The following is a 20,658-nucleotide window of genomic DNA, read 5'->3' on the forward strand; positions in this document are numbered from 1 at the left end:
GAACTGATATACATCTGTTTTTGACAGTTATAATAGTACTGAACAAAATTGTTTCAACTTATTTCTATACTTTAAATTCTGTAATTTCACTTGCATACATAAACATTTCTACAATAAATAAAGGGGTCTGAAAGAGTGCAAAAAAAGGGCAGTCACTAAGGTCTCTTAAAAAAAAAAAAAAATTTAGTGTAGCTTAGTACTCCCAGTTGCATCTATCTATGACAACAGCAGTAGTATTAACAGGCAAAATAAACTTATGAAGTCTTATGTTTTCAAATGGAGAACATAAATGACAGGCAAGTCCATCAACTTTGCAGTTTTAAAAGGTTTGTGTTGTTTAATAAACTAAAGAGTGAAGAGAATGGAATACACATACATTTGTTGGAATATGCATAGTCGGAAAAGGAAAGAAGAAAAAAAACCCTGAGTCCATCGCATCTGGCATGCAATCAGCGTACACCACTCAACTGCAAGCAACAGCGTACACCACTCACCCCTCCCTTTTGAAGCACATAGAGAAGCTACGGTGGCCGACACAGGACTAAGATGTCATTGTCTGAGACAGCAGAGTAATCGGTCAAGCTACAAGGTTTCTTCTTACTTCTAACAAAGAATGGTCTCTGCATCTAATAAACCAGACTACTACTACGACTACTACTACTACTAATGAAGAACAACATAGCGACAAAACGTGCTCTGTGGAGCAGTTTGACCGTTTAGGGGAACTAGAGAAACATGGTGGCGCAAAATGGCGAAGGGGACCTGCGGCATATGTAGATAGAAATGGCTCATTCTAAGGTAATAAAAACATAGCGGTTTATTATGCAAGGTCTTTATACACCAATAAAAACATAGTTATGTATATTATATTGCAAGTCAAATTCTCCTAAATATTACACACTGGACCTTTAATATTTTTGTCCGTAATGCTGCTTTCACACCATGTTGTAATTACCGTAGTCCTGAAATGACAACGTGTTATTTTTATGGTACCACTAGGGCTGTGTTTGAAATTGCCCCCATAACCTTAAATAGGGTACTATTTGAGTGGACAGCCATTTGTAGTGGTGTGCGAAACCAAGTGGACATTATAGAGTGCACTCATTCAATCCCACAATGCACCGCACTAATGTATACAACCGATGTACGTTCAACGGCAAGAGAATACCCATAATGCACTGCGACAGTCGCACACCAAATTCCCGCATCTGACCAGTAGATGATGTCTGCAGCCCAATCATCATCCATCCATTTTCCAAACCACTAATCCAATGTGGCTACAGTGTAATATCATACAGGTATAAAATCCCTTTTTAACTGTACAAACCCGATTCCAAAAAAGTTGGGACACAGTACAAATTGTGAATAAAAAAAATGCAATGATGTGTAAGTTTCAAATTTCAATATTTTATTCAGAATGCAACATAGATGACATATCAAATGTTTAAACTGAGAAAATGTATAATTTTAAGGGAAAAATAAGTTGATTTTAAATATCATGGCATCAACACATCTCAAAAAAGTTGGGACAAGGCCATGTTTACCATTGTGTGGCATCCCCTCTTCTTTTTAGAACAGTCTGCAAATGTCTGGGGACTGAGGAGACAAGTTGCTCAAGTTTATGATTAGAAATGTTGACCCATTCTTGTCTAACACAGGCTTCTAGTTGCTCAACTGTCTTAAGTCTTCTTTGTCGCATCTTCCTCTTTATGATGTGCCAAATGTTTTCTATGGGTGAAAGATCTGGACTGCAGGCTGGCCATTTCAGTACCCGGATCCTTCTACGCAGCCATGATGTTGTAATTGATGCAGTATGTGGTCTGGCATTGTCATGTTGGAAAAAGGTCTTCCCTGAAAGAGACGATGTCTGGAAGGGAGCATATGTTGTTCTAGAACTTGGATATACCTTTCAGCATTGATGGTGCCTATCCAGATGTGTAAGCTGCCCATGCCACACGCACTCATGCAACCCCATACCATCAGAGATGCAGGCTTCTGAACTGAGCGCTAAAACAACATGGGTTGTCCTTGTCCTCTTTAGTCCGGATGACATGGCGTCCCAGTTTTTCAAAAAGAACTTCAAATTTTGATTCGTCTGACCACAGAACAGTTTTCCACTTTGCCACACTCCATTTTAAATGAGCCTTGGCCCAGAGAAAACGCCTGTGCTTCTGGATCATGTATGGCTTCTTTTTTGACCTAGAGTTTTAGCAGGCAACGGCGAATGGCACGGTGGATTGTGTTCACCGACAATGTTTTCTGGAAGTATTCCTGAGCTCATGTTGTGATTTCCATTACAGTAGCATTCCTGTATGTGATGCAGTGCCGTCTAAGGGCCCGAAGATCACGGGCATCCACGGTACATCCATCTTACGGTACTTTAAAGGGTTAGATAACCCAAAAATGAAATTTCTGTCATTAAGTACCCTCATGTCATTCCAAACTCGTAAGACCTTCGTTCATCTTCCGAACACAAATTAAGTTTTTTTTCCCCGCATAGAAAGGTCCATAAAATTAGTAAAGAACGCTAAAATAGTCAACATGACTACAGTGTTTCAACCTTAATGTTATGAAGTGACGAGAATAATCTGTGTGTAAAAACTAAACAAAAATACAACAATTTCTTCTCTACCCTGTCATTCTTCTATGTGGTTTACGTTGAATAGACAGCGTAGCACTACCTAAAATGACAAATGGGACACCCTACACGCTCATGGACTTAGACACGCGGAAGCCATTCTAAGTCCACAGGACCTTAGGTGCATATGAAGTGTGCCATAAGAATACCAAGGAACACCAGTCACAGCAGCAATCGTTCTCCCGTCTGTGGCCGGCCCATCTCAGGAACTTGAGTATCAAAATGATCCCCAAACTTCCCAGTGAAAACCGAAAATTTGTATACATATACATGTCTGGAGTGGTCGAAAATGGCATCTGTGCACCAGCCATCTTGGAACGGTCAGCATATTATCACTAACAGTAAGAATCAATAATACCACAATATTGGGCAGCTTCTGTTTGTGAAACCACCCAGATTCAAATTCCAGAAGAAATTAGGATAACTTTTCACATGTGAGAATGTGTTGATTTGTTTTTTTATATGAATTGACTCAATAATATTACAGGTTTGTACTAGGGTTTTTAATGTTTTTACTTGTACTATGGTAGCTTTTTAATGTGTTAGCTGATGCCTTCATCTTGTTGTATTGTGTTAGTTTAGCAAAATTATCCGCTTAATTCTATTTCTGATATAGATATTAATACACATGTCTAACTATGGTTACAGACACTCAATCAACCTGCTGTTGAAAGTCAGCACCGGCTTTGACTGTTCCAATATGGCGGATGGCTTACATATAGAAGGTATGCATTGACGTCACTTTCCCACTGGAACACACCGCCTCAGCCAGACTGAGTGGCAAAAGTGCCTGCTGCATGACTGTATTTAATTGGGGAAACTGCAAAAATGCAAGTAAAATGAGTAAAACAAATGATTAAACTAAAAGGTTGGACTCAATAGTGTTCCATCCTGTTACAACTTAAAGATCTAATAATCTACGGATATTAACATGCAGCCTGGAATCATGTTTCCAGACTTGCATGTGCCTGACTTCCATGCCGGGGAAATACATAAAGCAAATATGTGAATTTAAATAAATACTTTTATATAAATACAATACAGGTAGGTCTAAATCCAGGTGATCACATATCAATGTTATCATTGAAATAACTCATTTATTCTGTAGTGGGGGCTGACAGAAGCTAAACTATAAAACTTTTACTAAGCTAATTGCTGGCAGAAAATACGAGCACTCATGTCCCATGCACCGCATGATCATTAGTGTCTCAGAGTAGGAGCACAGGCAAAACAGACCAGAAGAAGACAATAACATCATCTTTATGCTTTTGTTCTGAACACTGAAAAAAAACAAAAAAAAAAAAACACTACACAGGTCAGGCCATATCGCCAAGTCCCTCCCCTACACATCTCTCTCCATGATAGTGAGAGCCACCCTGCATCCCAATGTCCATACTATCCATCCTAAATAGTATGTGAGATTAAAATAAGTGTGTCCCAAAGCATAGCATTTTGAAAAGAGTATGCCAAAAGTCCCTGGATGGTCTACTATTTCCGGTAGATTTTCGAAGTGTGGATTCGTGCACACTATAAAGGCTAGTATTGCCCACAACCCATTGCGCATTGGACGAGGAACTACAAACACGAGTAAAAAGTGTTCAACTACAAAACATGGCGGATATGCGCGATCGACGCGGAGAGGTTTGAGTGACTAATCAGTCAAACTGATAGAAAATATTTATTTAATATTATCTGCGTTATTTTTCATCTGCAAACACCAATGTGGACTTTTATAAAGATCCGATTGGCCATTAACTTTAAAATGCATAATTATGCATTAACATGAGGAGAGTTCTCCACATGAAAGACCCGCGACTGCAGATCAACATGGTACTGCATTTCTCTCCAAAAGGAAATTAGCAAAATGAAATGTGGAGGATGTAAGATGATTGACAGGTCAGTTCACGGTGACAGGATGTGACAAAGAGCAAAGACGCGATTGTATGACGTGATAGTATGTCCCAAAGCTTGTCTACTCTTTTGCTATACACTCAAAAGTAAGTACTTTTTGTTCACAGAAAGAGTACATACTTTTAGGGCGTAGTATAAGTAGGCGAATTGGGACGCAGCATCACACTTTTTACATAAGGCAGTAAATGAACCAAACCCACCCGAACTAACTTGAACATAAACACACTTTGTTAACGCAAAAACCCAACCATCTTGCTTAACACATAAATCAACTACAAAATACCCATAATGCACCCAGCTGGGTCCGTGTACTTTTGCGTCCATTCATTTTTCCTTTTTTAAAGTACACATGAAATCAAAACTGACCTTATTTTGTTAGCTCAAATTGCTAGTTTTGTGGTGAACAATTCATCCATGCAAGTCAATCCACACAAAACATTTTTTGGCTTCGTAATATTTAATCAAAATCTGAAAATGCTCCTCCCCTCTGCAACGGTGCCCCTTCTCTGATGATATCAGTTTGATGGATTGGGTTGAAAAATTGCTTAATCCACTCCCCTCCAACTGTTAGTCTGCTATGAGCGAGAGATGGAGAGGAGGAGCGCTGAAGTAAAACTCTGCCCTCTATTCAATATTCCGTTTCACTTGGAAATGCATCACAACACTGGAGAAAAGTAATTTGCAACTTCCGGTTCACGCAGACTTTAAACCAGAAATGAAATATGGAAAATGCGGTTTCTTTGTTTTTTATTTTAACACTGATGAAAAGAATTAGCAGATACAAGCAAATTTTCTTTATGCAAGATTAATATTTTATTAAAAATAACAAATGATATACAACTTATTTAATATGTAAAAATGCTAAATTAAATTTCCAGTGTTTTGCGTCATACACACAGATGCTATGCGCCCTCTAGTGCCTTTTCCTCTGGCATCAATAGAATGACTCGCTTCAAGAGCCAGCCTAAATGACATTGATTAAAGGTGCTCTAAGTGATCCTGGGTGGATGTAACTTCCTGTTGACGTTCGAAGTGTTGTCAAACAAAACAGAGGCTAGCTAGACCCTCCTCCTCCTCCTCCTCAATGCTTCCTGAAACAGTCATGAACTTGCATTTAAAATCATTCTTGTTGGTTAGTGGCTGGAGCATGTTTATTATGATTCGTGGTCCAGGCTGCACCCGTTTGTTTTTATTGCCATTTTCGGAGCTTGTGGCGACTACAGAGACCGCGTTTTTTTACAGTGTGTTCAGGGGACCGGCAGCTAGCAGATAGTGAGGAGATGTTTGCTGTATGTGACAAAAAAATGTTTTGGCCTAAAAATGCGTGAGCACCTTTAATTTTCAGTCGTTAAATTACTATTATTATTTGTACATTTATATTTTAAGCTAAACATTACATTTCTAAACCTTATAGCGCTCCAACATGATCGAGTTCCCGCTTATGGTCTCAATCCCGTCATTTTGCTTTTTACTGTGTTTTATGTGAATAAAGGCCAAAACGACATCTAAATTACTGACTTTTTCGTCTTGCTCTGTTAGGTGTTTTATATTTTTTATATTGAGAAATTGTTTGGAATCAGAAGTCACTTTATGCTGTTCAAATTGAAAATATACCAACATGACAAAATTATACCCCAATATGTGATTTTCGTGAAGACAAAATTCCAATGCCCTTTGCCCTCAGCAGAGGTTTGACATGAAATATTTCTCAATTCTCATTGAAAGCAATGCATTACAGCCGCATTTGTCACGGAGACGAACCCCGTGATTCCCTCTGCTGGCTAGCAGAGGCCCTGTGACCCCGATCCACTGCCTGTTTCTGACCACATATCTGCCTGTTCTCCATTGCTGTGTTTGCTGGTTCTGACCCCTGCCTGTACGACCACGAGTGCTTTAATAAAGCCTGCTAAATGGATCCCATGTCGAGTGATGAGTCATTACAGAAGAATTCGCCACAACAAGATCCAGCGGCTTACAATCATCTGTGTGCCAACATGGCTGCTCAGGCAAGTCAGATTGCTGCTAACCAACACCAGCTAAATCGTTTGACTTCAATAACGGAGGAGTTGGTTAAGGCCGTTCAAAGTCTCCACAGCACGGCCGCTAGCACTGCCACCATTACCCACGCGGCAGAGACGCCGTCTCACGTGAACCCCCGCCTGGCGTTTCCTGAAAAGTTTGATGGTGACGCTACCAAATGTAAAGGCTTTCTACTTCAATGCTGTCTGTTCGTCGAGAAACAACCCACCCTTTACAACACAGAGACTGGTAAGATCGCCTTTGTGTGCTCTCTATTGACGGGAAGGGCTTTGGACTGGATCACTGCTGTATGGCGCGCTGACGGGACAGCGTTTGCTTCGTTTAATGAATTCCTCAGACAATTCTGTGAGGACTTTGATCCCCCCAGAGAGGGTAAAGGAGCAGGTGAACGTCTGTTGGAATTATCCCAGGGGAGATTAACGGCAGCTGAATACGCCATTAAGTTTCGCACACTGGCAGCACAAACTAATTGGGCGAGTGACACGCTAAAGGTATTGTTTCATGAACTGCAGACTGAGCTGAACATGCCGTGATGAGGGCAAGGACCTTAACATTTTCATTGAACTGGCCATTACCATCGATAATCTGCAGGGTGAACATCGCGCAGGTTCACGACGTCCCTTATCGGCTATATCAACGGCTCTCGAAGAAACCCCAGAACCCATGCAAGTTAATGCCTACCACCTATCAGCTGAAGAGAGAAATCGCCGCCTCACCAATCGTTTGTGTTTGTACTGCGGATTTTACCAGGTCATCAGCGGATCTCATGCCCCTCACGTCCATCATCTGCAGCCACTAAATCGGTGAGTGCCACATTAAACTCTGTCAGTCCCATAAACTGTGTAACTGTTCCGATCATATTATGGATTAATGGAGTTCCCTTTCAGTCGGTCACGTTCGACGTACGTCAGTAGTGACCGACGAATTGGGATATCGCTAGAGAGCCCCTATCAGCTTCGAGAAAACTAAAACAAGCCAATGAACATTGGCGTGCGATATTTGCATAACGCACCCCTCCCCATCCGGGGCATATAAAAGGGGGAGGAGATGCAATCGCACTCTGTCTTTCGCTTCGGAGCCAAGCTTTGGTGTCCTACAGCTAAGAAGATCTTTAAAACAAGAAGAAACAGCGTTCTTACCGTGTTTGGCGCAACGACACTGCAGCGAGTCCACGAGCTTCCGGGTCCGGGCGGCAACATCGGCTGTGAAACAGCGTTCCGCTGTAATTCCAATTGTTTGGTCTGCGATTTGGCCGGGTCCCGTGTGTGTGTGTGTTTACCACACTTCGTGACACTCCCTGTGTGTCTCATTCACAAAAGAGCTGTGAGTTTCCCCCTCTATTAGACTTTACAGACGAACCCTGCATCTGGGGAGATGGCATTTCGTCTGTGCGCTACTGGGTGTGGTCGTTCCCTGGTCCCTGCTGATGGGCACAATCGCTGTATCACGTGCTTGGGCGTTCAGCACGCTGAGGCCGCGTTTGTAGATGGTTCATGTTCTCATTGTGGGAACATGACTATCGCGGTGCTGAGGTCGAGACTCTCGTTCCTTGGTTCTCAGGGAGCGGGGGTCCCCTCCCCTATGCCCCGTGCGGCTGTTTTCTCTGGCTCCGGTCGGGGTGACGGTTCGTCGGCGTGTAGGCAGGGTGACTTGAGGGTCACGGTTAGGGCTTCCCCGCCGAGTGTTGCTCCGCGGGCCCCTGCCGCCTCTGCAGCACTGCAGCCAGTGGTGTTACCGCCGTGTCATGCCGGGCCCTCTTCGGAGCGTCCGGTATTGTCCTTCGGTGCACCTGCGGAGGACCAGATGTCGATCACGGTATCGGAAGGCGAGCATGAGTCCTCGGGAGAGGATGACTCGGCTGAGCCCCCGTCTCACGGGGTGGCGGCTGTGGCCGAGTCGGATCCTGAGTTGATGGCTGTGCTTTCCCGGGCTGCCGAGAGCGTCGGGCTCGTGTGGAACCCTCCACCCTGTCCTGGCCCCTCTCGGCTTGACGATTGGTACCTCGGGGCGGGTCGCGCTGGTTTTCTTCCTCTCTGACGGAGAAGGCTTATAGAGCTTGTGGGCAGGCCGCCTCCGCCCTGCATGCCATGGCCCTTTTGCAAGTGTATCAGGCAAAAGCGTTATCGGAAATGCCACAGGGTGGTCTTGACCAGCATCTGTTGGGGGAGTTGCGAGCTGCCACCGATCTCGCCCTCCGGGCGACTAAAGTGACAGCACGCTCCGTTGGTCAAGCGATGGCTACTATGGTAGTCCAGCAGCGCCATCTATGGCTAAACCTGGCTGACATGAGGGAGACCGATAAATATCGGTTCCTGGACTCCCCCGTGTCCCAGGCTGGCCTATTCGGCGACGCAGTAGAGAGCTTCGCCCAACAGTTCTCTGCTGCCCAGAAGCAGGCTGAGGCGATTAAACACGTCTTGACCCGCCGGCGGCGCAACTTCAGCCTGCTCGTCGCCGAGGGCGCCCGGCCGCGTCGTCCTCCGCTCCCGCTAAGTTGGCCAAGCAGCAGCCTCCACCAGCCAAACAGCAGGGAGCCGGCGCCGGCCGGGGCGCCCAGCCCGCTCAAGTCAAGCCAGGTGGTAAGAGGTCGAGGAAGTCGCGATCCTGAAGCGGGCGACCTGGAGGAGGAAGTAGCAGCTCTTCGGGGGGGATTCCATCTGCCCCTCCACTCCCGGGGGAGGGCCGGGAGAAACTTGTTGTATGTGTTCCGCCGCAGGCTCTCCGGAGTCCAGCGGTACTCACCTTTTCACAGAAAGAGCTGTTTCCCTTTCATCCTCCAGGTCACAAGAGGGCGCGGTTGTCAGGACCCGGGGCTCTGCCTTGGTGTCCGCAGCCCCCTCTCATTTCGCCAGTAGGGGGCGCCCCGATGGTGCAGGCCGTACCACGTGTACCGTCTCCCATCGTTGCTGTCACCCCGCAGAATCTGACTCCACTTCGGGCCGCTGTGCTGTCCGAGTCGAGTCCCAGTATTCTGCCTCGCTGCCCCACTCCCGGTGCGCCTGTGGTGCCCTTGGTCCTGCTCGTTCGGCGTCTGGAAGCCTGGTTACCGCTTCCCAGCCCGTCCCGCTGGCTCATCCGCACTATCAGGCTCGGCTATGCGATTCAGTTCGCCCGGCGTCCCCCGGTGTTCAGAGGTGTCCACTACACTCAGGGGTCACTGGACAGTGCTCCTGTTCTTCGGGCGGAGATTGCTGTCCTCCTGGCGAAGGGTGCAATCGAGCCGGTCCCTCCAGCCGATATGAAGTCAGGGTTTTACAGTCCCTACTTCATTGTACCGAAGAAAGGAGGTGGGTTACGGCCAATCTTGGATCTGCGAGTCCTGAATCGGTCCCTTCACAGGCTGCCATTCAAGATGTTGACGCAGAAACGTATTTTTCAATGCATCCGTTACCAAGATTGGTTCGCAGCTATAGACCTGAAGGACGCGTACTTTCATGTCTCGATTCTGCCTCGTCACAGACCCTTCCTACGGTTTGCGTTCGAGGGTCGGGCATATCAGTACAAAGTCCTGCCCTTCGGGCTGGCCCTGTCTCCCCGCATTTTTACGAAGGTTGCGGAGGCAGCCATTGTTCCCCTCAAGGAACAAGGCGTTCGTATTCTCAACTATCTCGGCGACTGGCTTATTCTAGCCAGTTCGCGGGAACAGTTGTGCGAACACAGGGATCTGGTGTTGGCACACCTCAGCCGGTTGGGTCTTCGGGTCAACTGGGACAAGAGCAAACTCTCCCCCGGGCAGAGGATCTCTTATCTCGGTATGGAACTGGACTCGGTCGCCCTGACTGCGCAACTCACAGAGGAGCGCATCCAGTCGGTGTTGAACTGCCTGAGTACGCTCAAGTGCAGGACAGCGGCCCCACTGAAAATGTTTCAGAGGCTCCTGGGGCATATGGCATCCGCAGCCGCGGTCACGCCGCTCGGATTGCTTCATATGAGGCCGCTCCAACACTGGCTCCACGGCCGGGTCCCGAGATGGGCGTGGCAACGCGGCACGTTCCGTGTTCCTGTGACACCGAGCTGTCGCCGTGCCCTCACTCGATGGTCAGACCCCTCGTTCCTGCGGGCAGGAGTTCCCCTCGAACAGGTGTCCAGGCACGCTGTGGTTCACACAGATGCCTCGACCTTAGGTGGGGCGCCACGTACAACGGGCATGCAGCCTCAGGTCTTTGGACGGGGCCTCAGCTGCATTGGCATATCAATTGCCTCGAGTTGCTGGCAGTTCGTCTTGCGCTGGGCCGCTTCAAGGAGCTGTTGACAGGCAAGCACGTTCTAGTCCGCTCAGACAACATCGCGACCGTAGCGTACATCAATCATCAAGGTGGTCTACGCTCCCGCCGCATGTCGCAACTCGCCCGCCATCTCTTGTTATGGAGTCAGAAGCATCTGAGGTCGCTTCGTGCCAGTCATGTCCCAGGTGTGCTCAACCGTGCAGCCGACGAGCTTTCACGGCAGCCTCCACTTGCGGGCGAATGGAGACTCCATCCCCAGGTAGTCCAGCTGATTTGGCATTACTTCGGCGAGGCTCAGATAGATCTGTTTGCCTCCCAGGAGAATGCTCAGTGCCAGTGGTTCTATTCCCTGACCGCAGGTACTCTCGGCACGGATGCACTGGCACACAGTTGGCCCCGGGGTCTTCGCAAGTATGCGTTTCCCCCAGTGAGCCTTCTTGCTCAACTCTTGTGCAAAGTCAGGGAGGATGGGGAGCAGGGTCTTGTTGGTGGCCCCTTATTGGCCCACCCGGACATGGTTTTCAGACCTGATGCTCCTCACGGCAGCCCCTCCCTGGCCCATTCCTCTGAGGAAGGATCTCCTGACTCAGAGAGGGGGCACCCTCTGGCACCCGCGTCCCGACCTGTGGAACCTCCACGTGTGGTCCCTGGACGGGATGCGGAGGTTCTAAATGATCTCCCGCAAGCGGTTGTAGACACTATCACTTCCGCTAGAGCTCCTTCCACTAGGAGTCTCTATGCGTTGAAGTGGAACCTGTTCGTTGAGTGGTGCTCTTCTCACCGAGAAGACCCCCGATCATGCTTGGTCAGATCCATGCTTTCCTTCCTGCAGGAGGGTCTGGAGCGAAGGCTGTCTCCCTCCACCCTCAAAGTGTATGTTGCCGCCATTGCCGCACATCACAATGCAGTTGATGGGAAGTCCTTGGGGAAGCACGATCTGGTCGTCAGGTTCCTGAGGGGAGCGAGGAGACTGAATCCGCCTCGTCCCCCCTCCATACCCTCTTGGGATCTTTCGTAGTTCTTTCATCCCTTCGGCATCATCCCTTCGAGCCCTTGCAATCAGTTGAGTTAAAAGTACTGTCCCTTAAGACCGTCCTCCTGGTTGCATTGGCCTCGCTCAAGAGGGTAGGGGACCTGCACGCATTTTTGGTCGACGAATCGTGCCTGGAATTCGGGCCTGGTGACTCTCACGTTATCCTGAGACCCCGGCCTGGATATGTGCCCAAGGTTCCTACCACTCCCTTCAGAGATCAGGTAGTGAACCTGCAAGCGCTGCCTTCGGAGGAGGCAGACCCAGCCCTGGCTTTGCTCTGTCCAGTCCGCGCTCTGCGCGTTTACGTGGATAGAACTCGAAGCTTTAGGACCTCAGATCAGCTCTTTGTCTGTTATGGAGGCCAGCAGAAAGGGAAGGCTGTCTCCAAGCAGAGGATGGCCCACTGGATTGTGGATGCCATCGCCCTGGCTTATGATTCCCAGGGCGTGCCTTGCCCGTTCGGGTTGAGAGCCCACTCCACCAGAGGAGTGGCCTCTTCCTGGGCGTTGGCTCAGGGCGCCTCGCTGACAGATATCTGTAGAGCTGCGGGCTGGGCGACACCAAACACGTTTGCTAGGTTTTATAGCTTACATGTGGAACCGGTTTCTTCCAGTGTACTCGCTTCCACTAGCCGGTAGACGCGTTGAACCTGTTCTCTGTGTCGGCTTGCAATGCCATTCCCGCTCTCTGGGCTGGATACGTGCATTTTTGACTCCAGTCGTGTTCCCCGATCGGTGAACCCTGTCGAGTTCCTCCGCCTCCCCTTCGGCTCGGACATTGCGGAGTGTCTGATGCCAGACCAACATCCACCTTCGGTGTTGTCTGTTGGTTGGGTTCCATATGTTGTAATCCCTCTAAGCGAGTGATTCCATATGTGCATGGTCCACGGTTACTCCCTACGGTGAGTCCGTGTCTTCCCTTAGCAGAGTTCTGCTGTCACCTGTCAGATGAGTCTCCCCCTACTTAGGTGGGGCCATCCCAGGGACATGTATGTGTTATGGCCTGGCCCGAAGGGCAGATGTTCCACGTAAATTCCTTCCCCTCTGGGTGGGTAGTGGCTCCGCAGCGTCCCCTTTGGGTTCGCTTTCCCAGTGTAGTCTAGTTTACTTAGGGGGTATTTCGGAACAGCAGTAGACTTCCCGGCGTAAGCTCGCCCCCTTCTCCGTCCCCCTGGTGCGACGGGTGGCTAGAGCTTGCGCTGGGCACTGGAAGGGGTTCGTAACTGTGGCGTTTTATTTGGGATCTCAATTCGTCGGTCACTACTGATGTACGTCGAACGTGACCGATTGAAAGGGAACGTCTCGGTTACGTATGTAACCCTCGTTCCCTGAAGGAGGGAACGGAGACACCAGTTGTCTCCTCAGCGAAAAACAGAGTGCGATTGCATCTCCTCCCCCTTTTATATGCCCCGGATGGGGAGGGGTGCGTTATGCAAAATATCGCACGCCAATGTTCATTGGCTTGTTTTAGTTTTCTCGAAGCTGATAGGGGCTCTCTAGCGATATCCCAATTCGTCGGTCACTACTGACGTACGTCTCCGTTCCCTCCTTCAGGGAACGAGGGTTACATACGTAACCGAGACGTTTGTGTGGTTACCGCTGCCTTGGTGGATTCAGGCGCGGCAATTTCATATCAGAGGAGTTCGCCAAGACCAATAATGTGTCTCATTCCATGTTCCACTTCCCTCTCTGTAGCCACGATAGATGGACGCCCTCTGGGGAATGGACTGATTAACCAGTTATCCCAGGAACTCCCAATGTCAACTGGACTACTTCACAAGGAATGCATTCAATTCTACATGCTACCTGTGTCTAACACTCCCATTATTCTAGGATTACCCTGGCTTCAGCTCCATGATCCACAAATCTCATGGAGAGAGGGACAAATTACCAAGTGGAGCACCCAGTGTCAGAGATCATGTCTGTCTACCATCACACACATGCCTGTTAACGCCGTCCTGGTCAACCCGGATGTCCCAGCCATCTCCAACCTGCCCAAAGAATACCTCGACCTCGCTACGGCTTTCAGTAAGGAACAAGCCAATACCTACCACCACACCGTACTCATGACTGTGCCATTGATCTCCTTCCAGGTCATGCGCCCCCCAGGGGTCGCATCTTCCCTCTATCCCAACCAGAATCTGAGGCCATGTCTAAATATATAGAGGAGGAGTTGGAGAAAGGATTCATTCGGCCATCTACCTAACCCGCATCTGCTGGCTGCTTCTTCGTGTGGAAAAAAGATGGGGGTCTTCAACCATGCTTTGACTATAGGGGTCTCAACGAAATCACAGTGAAATTCCGGTACCCACTTCCCCTAGTGCCATCTGCCCTTGAACAGCTTCGTACTGTCCAATACTTCACCAAACTGGATCTACCCTGCGCATACAATCTGATCCGCATCAGAGAGGGTGATGAATGGAAGACTGCTTTCTCCACGACCAATGGGCACTATGAATACCGGGTTATGCCGTTCGGCCTGGTTAATAGTCCTTCAATCTTCCAATCATTCGTCAGCGGCGTATTCAGGGACATGCTGAACAGGTCTGTGATTGTATACATTGACGACATCCTTATCTATTCCAACACTCTTGATGAACACATTTACCATGTTAGAGCTGTACTACAACGCCTAATCGACCACCAGCTTTATGCCAAGGCAGAGAAGTGCGAGTTCCACACCACGTCAACCACCTTCCTTGGATACATCTTCAGCTCAGAGGGGATTGCCATGGATGAGAGTAAAGTCAGCGCTGTCCTCAAATGGCCCGAACCCAACACCTTGAAGGAATTACAATGCTTCCTGGGGTTCGCCAACTTTTACCAACTTCAGGTCCGCCTGACAAAGTGTTTGTATCTCCCAACCTACGTGACCAAGTTTTGAACTTCACTCACGGTCTACCTTCGTCAGGTCATCCAGGTATCACTGCCACCCTTCATTTACTACAAAACAGTTTCTGGTGGGAGACCCTAGTCAAGGATGCCACAACCTTCGTCCAGCAGTGTCAAACCTATAAACATGAAAAAGAACCCAAGACAGCTACCAGCCGGATTACTCCAACTACTTCCCATTCCACAACGTCCCTGGTCTCATATAGCCATCGATTTCATCACAGATCTACCCATATCACAAGGTAACACCGTCATTCTCACTGTCATAGATCGTTTCTCTAAAGCCTGTCGTCTCATCCCTCAGCCCAAGCTCCCGACTGCCATGCAGACTGTCGAACTATTGTGCAACTGGGTTTTCCGCCTCTACGGATTGCCCGAAGACAGTCTCAGATCATGGCCCCCAGTTCACGTCTCGCCTATGAAAAGCCTTCTTCCAAGCCCTGGACGTCAATGTAAGCCTGACCTCCGGCTATCATCCTCAAGCGAATGGGCAGGTCAAGAGATTGAATCAAGAACTCACTCGCTTTTTAAGATCATACTGCAGTCAGAACCAGGAGGATTGGGTCCGGTATCTTCTGTGGGCAGAATACGCCCAGAATTCCCTGGTCAAACCTTCCACCGGTATCACTCCATTCAGATGCATCTTGGGTTATCAACCACCCATGTTCCCGTGGTCCAGGGAACCCACCGATGTGCCGGCTGGAGTGTCCTGAGTATCATCCCGGCCAATGGGTCTGGTTGTCTACCCGGGACCTCCGCCTCGGACTTCCCTGTAAAAAGTTGAGTCCAAGGTACATGGGTCCATTCAAAATAACACGTCAAATTACACCCGTGTCTCATCTTATCTCTCCCACTTTCCATGTCTCTCTGCTCAAGCCCACTGCTGACCCCAGTGAAGAGGGAGAGGGGAGGTCCCGTGAGCAGAGTCCCCAGGCCGTTCTAGTGGAGGGCGAGGAGACGTACCAGGTGCGAGAGCTACTCAACTCCAGACGTCGGGGACGCATCATCCAATATCTGGTCGACTGGGAAGGGTCCAGAGGAACAATCTTGGGTCAATGCCGAGGATATTCTTGACCCCAACCTGATCGACGAATTCCACCGCAACCATCCAGAAAGACCGGCCCCTCGACCACGTGGTAGACCCCGACGTTGTGTGCCACCTCGCGCCAGGAGTCGCTTGCAGGGAGGGGGCTCTGTCACGGAGACGAACCCCGTGATTCCCTCCGCTGGCCAGCAGAGGGTTCCATCCCCGGAATACTGACACACGCATCCATTCACTCACCTATACTGACTCACACTACATTTTCCACAAACCCGTTCCTTGGACTCTGATCACTCTCCAGCTGCAGCTAGTTTGTACTGTCATTTAAGCAGCCGTCACACACTGACACACGCGAAGTCTTGATCATTGCCCCGGCTGTCATTACTGAGCGTTTTTACCCTGTTTGTTTTCCCCTTGCCATTCCTGTCTGTTCATCGTTTATCGACCCATTGCTGCCTGCCTATTGACCCATTGCCTGTTTCCTTGGACTGTGATTCTTGCCTGTGACCCCAATCCACTGCCTGTTTCTGACCACGTATCTGCCTGTTCTCCATTGCTGTGTTTGCTGGTTCTGGGCTGCGTTTCCCAAAAGCATCGTAAGCTTAAGTTGATCGTAGCTCCATTGAAACCAATGGAGCTACGATCAACTTAGGCTTACGATGCTTTTGGGAAACGCAGCCCTGACCCCTGCCTGTACGACCATGAGTGCTTTAATAAAGCCTGCTAAATGGATCCCATGTCGAGTGATGAGTCATTACAATCCTACTAAAACAACAACCAGGGTGAAACTACATTTTCTCGCACATTTCCTAGTCATCACAACATCTGCTATAACGGCAACGTCAACAAAATGGAAGGACAATATAATCTTAAGCGTTTATAATTGTTTTTTACAAATGGAAAACGCTGAATGTTGAAAGCACGTTGCCTTATTTTTCGACCTGACCTGCTTGTCTGCATATCTTTATTGGTCATTTAATATCAGTGTCTTTATGTATTAGCGTTTTCTTCATAACCGTTTTATTTTCTAGGAAAATGCTTAATGTGTTATAAATTGTGTTCATATGGGCTGCTTATAAGGTGTAGTGAATTTGGTCCTCCAATATCACATAGGCTACATTAAGCCTTTTAACCTACATTAAGCATTTTGCAGGACAGCAGAGATCAAGTCGACTAGATCATACATTGTGAAGGCCTCATCGACACGACAGCCAGTAGTACAGTTCCTCAAAAACCTGTTGGAGTTTGGGTTCCTTGCCGCTGTCCTTTGGCTTGCTTAGTTGGGGACACTTGACATTTGATATTCAACAGTATTCTTGACATTTATTCAACAGTGCTTTGATCTGCCTGCATTGACACTATTCTTGAAGAGCTGATGTGCAGCAAAAATTATGTACCAGTTATCAATGTAAAGCTGCTTTAACACAATCTGCACTGTAAAAAGCGCTATATAAATAAAGGTGACTTGACAGTCTCGAAATTGGGAGCTTTGTCCTGCGTCCCGCAAGACTTAAGTAGTGTCCCGCATTTCATTTATGTCTGTAATTTTTTTTCATCCATGAAATTACAATACCACAGTAAGAAATATAATAAAAACTGGGAGCATTTAAAAATCTATTTGTGCAGCCGTCATGTTCTAGCTGTGAAAATAACCAATCAACGCAATCATAGAGAGAGGTTTTCCCTCTGATGACAACTGAGTGGAGAGCGCAAAGAGCAGGCCTCAAAGTCAGTAAACACAATTACACCAGCAAGGATTTCATCTCACATACTGGATAAGAACCTCAAGAGCTGCTCAAAGCTGACCAAATCGATTAAAGCATGTAATCATCCGTCCTGATGTTAAATATTTCCAACGAATGGCTGCGATCATTAGTGTGGGCACCCACCGGCAGAAACATTAATCGGCGCATATGCAAAGTTTGCCAACAAATGTAAATCAATATTTACATAGCGTTAAAGTTGTAATTTTATCTGTCTCACGTGTCCCGCAACAGATCAATATATAGCCAGGTGGTCACCAGTCATGTATTATGTTTCAGAGACATGGCTCTCGAAAGTGTGGGGGAAACAACAATTTTACAAAAGAAAACTTGTAAATTGACATTTCTTCGACTTTAAACTGTTTTTTAATTTGTTTATAAAAATGCAAAACGTAATAAACAAAAATCTGAAAATAAGTCAATATTTATTTTGTGCACACGAAATTTGTGTATTCGGTTTTAATTTAAATGTTGGTATTCACCAAAGCATTTAAAAATACAACAACCGTTCATTTTTTTTTTTTTTAAGTGGTTAAAAAACAAAAAAGGAATGGACACAAAAGTACACGGACCCAGCTGCTTGCGCTGACTGCAGGGTCACTACAATATATCACCCAGTACTAAAACTTGTATAGAGCTTGGCAAACTACGTCACTGTGATTTGCATTCTGGGTAATCGCCGCCATGTTTTAGGTCACGCTCAGGAGCGTACAATGACAACAAATACAAATCACCAGATGAAAAACGACTGTATTTATGTTAATTTTTTAAAGCGCTGCTTGTACTTGCTTAGAATAAGTTGGCTAATATTTGAATCTCGTGTTCATTCGATCAGTCGTGTGGCCAGGACACGATATACACACGCACAGAAATCATACTGCCGCCTTCTATCGGACCACACACAGGACCAAAGTGATTTCTCTATTGCAGTTTTTAATAACTAAGTGGTACTGATATATCTGCCAGATAAAATAAACACAATATAGATTGATCTCAGCCAGCATATCATCATATCGCCCTGATTTCCTCATGTTAATGAATTAAGGGATAATAACTGCATGACCCTCTGTGATGCAGCTCTGAAATGAATTATATTGTGGAATCGCTACACCAAGTAAGTTTTATTGGACTTAAATGGAACAAATGATCTTACTGAGACGAGCTGAACAATGAATCAAAGGTGTGCTGCTTTATGAACACGGAGAGTGATCGCAACAAGCTATATCACAAATAACATTTATAAACGAGTTTTCGTACATTATTGATGGCGTGAGCACTTACATACTCAAATGGATCAGAAGTTATGAATCTGTAATAAATACAAAATGACAAAGCCACATTTTGGTCATGTTTATTTTCATTGAGTTTCACTTTCACCATTGTGTTTTTCACGCTTAACGTGAAAAAGCTTAACGTGGCTTAATTTACTAAGACACTTATTAACGTACAAAACTTAGTATGCTTTATTAGTTTGGTGTTTACTATGTACAGAAAAGCAGATAAGCCCAGAATATGAACGCAACACATTTAACATGTACGCATTTTCCTCCCATTAAAAAAAACACAACAACAAAAAAAAAAAAAACGCTTAATGGACAGTGACTTAAAGGGTTAGTTCACCCAAAAATGAAAATTATGTCATTAATGAATCACCCTCATGTCGTTCCAAACCCGTAAGACCTCCATTTATCTTCGGAACACAGTTTAAGATATTTTAGATTTAGTCCAAGAGCTTTCTGTCCCTTCATTGAAAATGTTTGTACGGTAGACTGTCCATGTCCAGAAAGGTAATAAAAAGAAATAATAAAAAAAAAATCATCAAAGTAGTCCATGTGACATCAGTGGGTTAGTTAGAATTTGTTGAAGCATCGAAAATACATTTTGGTCCAAAAACAACAAAAACTACGACTTTATTCAGATTGTCTTCTCTTCCGGGATCCTTTCCATTGAATTGATTCCATTGAATCCTTTCATCTGTCAGCATTGGTAATGGACTTTTACGTCGCCGTGGTTGTTTTTGGTGATTAGGACATCCGCGACATGCACACTTACGCACTATTTTAAAAAAATATAGCAATACCAAAATACAAACAATGTAGAATAGCTTGAATACAGCGTGCATCTCCCTCAGACTGTAAACGAAGCTCTGGCGCACTAGATAACACGTCAGCAGCATCTTACATCCACAAGTCGTGAGTCGTGAACTACACTAGAGCAGAAGGGGGGGAAGCGGAGTCGTGAACACGAATTGACAACAGACCCGGAAGAGAATACAATGCTGAATAAAGTCGTTGGTTTTGTTATTTTTGGACCAAAATGTATTTTCGATGCTTCAACAAATTCTAACTAACCCACTGATGTCACATGGACTACTTTGATTTTTTTTTTTATTACCTTTCTGGACATGGACAGTCTACCGTACAAACAAAACATTTTCAATGGAGGGACAGAAAGCTCTTGGACTAAATCTAAAATATCTTAAACTGTGTTCCGAAGAGGAACGGAGGTCTTACGGGTTTTGAATGACATGAGGGCGAGTCATTAATGACATAATTTTCATTTTTGGGTGAACCAACCCTTTAACGTGTAATTCTGGGCTATTAGTATGATGTTTACTTACATTAAGCCACATTTAACGTTTTAGAATGTCCCGAAAATGGGACAAAATGGCGCTCCCTTTCACATCCATTTTCCACACTGGTCAGTTTATGCAGATAGTTAACACAGCCAGTGTTCACCATTCTAATATGTTTTTAACTGTAAAATATACATTTTAACATCTTCCTCCACTACTTCCCAGTCTCTACTGTACTGTCAGTGACCTAAAGTCCCAGAATGCAATGCGTTGCTGACGTCACGTTCCCAGACTCTCAGTGTTCATTTAAAAACACCCAATTATATAGAATATCAATGGCCCATAGAAACACGCTAATGAGGCATCTATCTATCCATCCATCCATCCATCCATATATTATATATATCTGTGGTAAACTACCTGAGAGGTTGTTCCATGGTCATTTTTTAACTATAGGAAACTCGATAATTCCGATACATGAAGGCAACATAGCCTAATGAGCATAGACAACAAAAAGCGATTTCAGCGATTTTTTACTC

The 20,658-nt window shown here is 46.4% G+C and overlaps 1 protein-coding gene across 1 annotated transcript in view; it reads right to left on the reverse strand.

The window, feature by feature from the left end:
- The window catches only part of LOC137034115 (zona pellucida sperm-binding protein 3-like), a 42,643-nt gene that overhangs the window by 2,900 nt on the left and 19,085 nt on the right, over nucleotides 1–20,658 (reverse strand). The window lies entirely within an intron of this gene.

The sequence above is a fragment of the Chanodichthys erythropterus genome, chromosome 13 (genome assembly GCF_024489055.1).
Source record: "Chanodichthys erythropterus isolate Z2021 chromosome 13, ASM2448905v1, whole genome shotgun sequence".
In the NCBI taxonomy this organism is placed as follows: Eukaryota; Metazoa; Chordata; class Actinopteri; order Cypriniformes; family Xenocyprididae; genus Chanodichthys; species Chanodichthys erythropterus.